Raw genomic sequence first — 4,623 nt, 5'->3', positions numbered from 1 at the left:
TCCTCCCCCCCCCCCCCCCCCCCCCCCCATTAGTGGCGGTTGGGTTGGTAGCGCGGGAGCGCGCGCTAGCGGGGAGGGCGTGGAGCGCGCGCTGGCGGCCGGGGGGGGGGGGGGGACTGAGGGGGAGGGGCGGCATTGACAGCGAGCGCCGTGTCCGTAACGCTGCCTCAGCCCGAGCAGCGCTCCCCCCTCCCCTTCCCTCCCCTACCCCCCCCGCCGCCTCCCGTCCCTTCCCGGCATGCCCCAGGGCAGCGGGGCTGGCTCTAACGAATTTGAATGAAGAGCCCTGGTCTTTCGGCGCCATTTTCGAGTGATGCCCGATCGCATCGCTGCCGCGGGGGAGCGGCGGCTCGCCGGGCCGCCCGCTCGCCGCCGCACCGGTTGCCGCCAAAAGTCACCTCCCTCCCCCACCGCCCCGGCTGCCACCGCCGCGCTTCGGAGCGGGTGCCGCCACCGGCATAGGGGGTAAGAACTGGAGGGACCGGGCGCGGCTGGGGCAAAGGGAACTGGGCGGGCGGGCGGGCGGGGGAAGCCTGTCTTCGGAAAACAGGGGCAACCGGTACCCTGCCGCCGCCGGGAAAAGCCGCCTCAGGAGCCCGACCGGACAGCGGGCGGGAGGCTCCCGGGGGGCGGCGGCAGGGCTCGCCGCTGGCTCCCGGGCGGATCTGTCACTCGCTTCCCTCAGCCTCAGAGGGTGGGAGCGGGCGGGAGCGGCTGCCTTCTCCGGCAGGTAACTCGGCTTTCCCCGGGGCGGCGGCGGGCAGCCTCTCGCCCGGGCGGGGATCCCGGGAGCCCCGTTTCCCACCCCCGGCGGCCCGCCCCGGGGAAGAGCGGGGCGGGGGGAGCCCGGGGCGGGCGGGAGGCGCGGAGCAGCCGGAGCCGAGGGCTCGCGCCGCGGACCCGGTGTGCGCCCCGCTGGCTCTCCCCCTGACGTGACATGACAGGCTCTCCCCTCTGATCTCCCACCGCCCCCGCGGGTCCCTCCCTCCCGCCTTCTCCCCCGCCTTTCTCCCCCGTGGAAATTTCGGGGCAGCTCTCGGGACACGGCGGCTCCCGCTTCCCGGCTCTGCAGCAGCAGCCGCCAGGATGACTTCCCCACTTACATGCACATCTCCCTTTCTTCACCCCCCCCACCCCCGCGCCTCCTCCTTCCTCTCTCCCCGTGTTTTCGTAACCCGGATTAATGCCCCTTCGCTCTTTCTCTTCCCCCTCCTTTCTCCCCCCTTCCAAATAAGAGGACAACCTTCTCTGTTTTTCTTCGCTTGTTTCCTTTCCATGTTAGCAGATTAACTTCTCCGTTTAAGCGCTTTCTCCACCTCCCACTTAAGCGCTTAATTTCCCGTGTCACGATATCGGAGCCGCCTTTAGCAGAAACCTGGGTGACGGTTATGCTGCCACATGCTATCGCATTTATCATCTCTGTCCCTGTGGGTATTAACGAAGGACCAAAGTGCCGTTCATCGCGTATTGCACAGGGCTGGGGTTTTTTCTCCCCCCCCTCCCCCCCCTTCAGCGTTAAAACGCGAGTTTCCTTCCTGAACTAGAAGGGGGGGGGACGACATAATCCGAGGCCATTTGAATCATGCCAGCTATTTGTAGGTGTTTTTCCTCTCCTCCCACACACCCCAAAACCGAGTAAATACCCTCCCCATAGATAGCCCAGCCTAATACTGTGATCAGAGCTGGCCATTCACCTCCTCTTCTCCGCCTACAAAATTCTCTGTCTCTGTCACCCGGGTCGCTATTTGTCATTGGCTTAGCTATTTTTTGGTGGCTGTTTCTATGTCATTTCTCGGTGGCCAGCAGCTCTCGGTCTCTCATAGCTGTGTAAGCGCGATCGTGCTTATTGTGATAGGCGCTGAAATCGCTCTCGCAGTCTCTCTGCCGAACGATCCCCCCCCATTGCCCCCCCCCCTCCCCCCCAACGCCGCACACACAGAATCTGTGACACGGTGCCTTTTCCTCCACGACGCCGTTTAACCCTCTCGGGGCTGGCGTGGGCGCTGGCGTTTCGGAGTTGCACGCACACAAGACGTCTCTCTTTTTTTGTTGTTGTTGTTGTTGCTGCCGCTGTGGCGGCGGTTCCTGGGTGGGAGCGCGGGCAGGGAATAACGCTCTGCAGCGGGGTAGGGAGCTCCGCAGCAGCGCGGTGAGCTCCGGCAGGCCAGCCGGCTCCTTCCCAGCTACAATTTCTAGCGCTACTTTTTATTCCTCTTCCTACTTCCCTCTTCACTTTCGTCCGCCCGATTTTTTTTTTTTTTTATTTTTGGTAGTAGTGGTTGGGTTTTTTTTTTTTTAATTTTGTTTTTTTTTTTCCGGAGGCGGGAAGGCGTAGGGCAGTTCTCCCCGATGCCGTGCGGTCGGCGGGCGCTCGGGGCTGCCGTCGAGCTGGCGGGCGCGCAAGATGCGCGACGGCAGGCGGGCGGGCGGCCCCCGTTGAAGGCGCCCGTTCAGCGGCAGCGGGACCGGCTGCTGCCCCCCCTGGTTGGCTGCGGGGACGCGGGACTGGGAGGTTGGACCGGGTCACAGCCTTTCCCCAATCCTCTCCCCCTCACCCACCCCACCCCAAACCCCCCCGCCCCCCCGCACATCCCTCCGCGGCGTTCAAAGCCAGAACCGGCCGCCTTTGCGCTTTAGCACACCCTCGCCACCGAAAATAACGAGTTAACCGTGGAGCGTAGGAGGGACGTAGAGAAGAGTTGGGGTGCAGAAGTGCCGTACAAAAGATTTCTGTGTACATGGCTGAGAGCGTGTAGTCTTAAAGTGAAATGCAAAACTTAGTGTTTCCAGCATGGCAACTGGATTGTGATTCAAGGTATTTTCTGTGTAACGCAGAAATACAATAGTTCAAGGAGGTTTTTCTGCCTCGAATCCTTAGCTTCCCTGGGTTCTTTGAATCCAGTACACAATTTCCACTTATTCCGTCCTTTTTTTCCCTGGGAATAGCTGCTTCGTTTGTCTCTGCAATTTATACCTTTATGCCCTGATAGCTAGAAAATGCAGTTTATTATCTGAAATTGCTGCACTAGTAAGATGCTCTTGAAATATAGCACTTATTTCTTTAGATTTGCATCGTTACTTTCAGAAACGTTTTGAACAGTTAGTGTGGGAATGTGCAGAAAGCTGTTTCATTGTAGCTGTGTATACTTCGAAATACCAGGATTTGAAGAGATTTACACTATTCAGCAGTGGAAGTTCACTCACAGACACTGACTTTCACTTTCAAGGAAATAACTGTCCTGACTTATAGCTAATTTAGGGAAAAAAAAAATTCTATATTTCAATATTGTACAGGTGCGTATGCATTTTTTCCCCAGTATTCGACAGTCATGTTCCGTAGCATGCAATTTGTACCTATTTTTCATTTTAATTAAAATCTGTGCTTAGCATGTATTTGACTACATAAAACTGTTCTTTTCAGCTTTTTTTATTTCTCAGCTGCACCATTCCCATATTTTACAATTACATAAAGGTGGGTGTGGCTAAAATGAAAGCAGTAAGCAATCTAATGACAATATATAGTGTATGTTAAGTAGGTTTTCCTTTCTTACATTTGATGTAATCCTTATTTTAAGATATTTTTTGGGAAAAAATTATGTAGCTTAAATAGACCCTCGTAGAACTGCTTGCATTTTTTCACCTTAGTTAAAATGTCAAACATTAACTGGGATTACTTGGCCCTGGAAAAGTTACATTCGGAGGAAATATCAGATGAACTTAAAGATCTAAACGTATATATTTAAATTATATTGATAAGCGAAAGTTAAAGTCCTATGCTTAATATGACATTGCTTAGGTATATTGTATAACATAGCGTATGTATATTTTTAATTTTTTTTTAATTTATTTCTTTTCAGTCTAATCCTTTATCTTTATTTTTAGGAAAAACATCCAAATAAGCTTCAGTTTTTTTCTGTGGTTTTTTTTTTTTTTTTTTTTTTTTTTTTTAAGCCCACTAAGTTGTACTGAAAGTTTCCAAGAGGTACCCTTTCATTTTATAGATATAAATCTGCTGGAGCTTGGAGTAACTCTGAGATTTTTAATTTTCAGGGGAAAAAAACGTCATTTGAAAGTGTGACTGTATATCAACATGACTTTTTCATGTGTTAGGGTGGTATTACTTAGGAAGCTTGTTGTTGTAACATTTTAAAGACAGACTATATATATGATAACAAGGTGTCATGGGGTTCTTTTTCTATTTGGTTGTCTGGGTTTTTTTTGCTTGGCTTCTGGAATTCTGAACTTCTTGCTATTCCACACAAAATGTAATGTCATGAAAGGAATTTTGCTGCTAAATTGCAGGCTTTATTTCCTTAATTATCTTTATGACTAATAAGTCAGATTCTGTAGTGAAGTACAACTGGAACTGCATACACGCTACCTGTCTATGTACACCCTGCCTGTGAACACTGTAGGGAAGGTGCACATCTCATCCATCTTGAATGTCAAAAGCCATCCTAACAGGTGTATCAACGCTTTTCTGTAACACTTTTACTAACGTACAAGCACACGACCTTACATAAAAAGTAGCCACCTCACAGTTAGCATTTCTTTTATAGGACCTTACTGTTTTTTGTTACTTGCATTGGGAAGCAATTAACTACTGAATATATAAGAGAGAAC

Source organism: Chlamydotis macqueenii, chromosome 1 (assembly GCF_036417535.1).
Source record: "Chlamydotis macqueenii isolate bChlMac1 chromosome 1, bChlMac1.mat, whole genome shotgun sequence".
NCBI lineage: Eukaryota > Metazoa > Chordata > Aves > Otidiformes > Otididae > Chlamydotis > Chlamydotis macqueenii.
This window is presented reverse-complemented; position numbering follows the sequence as displayed.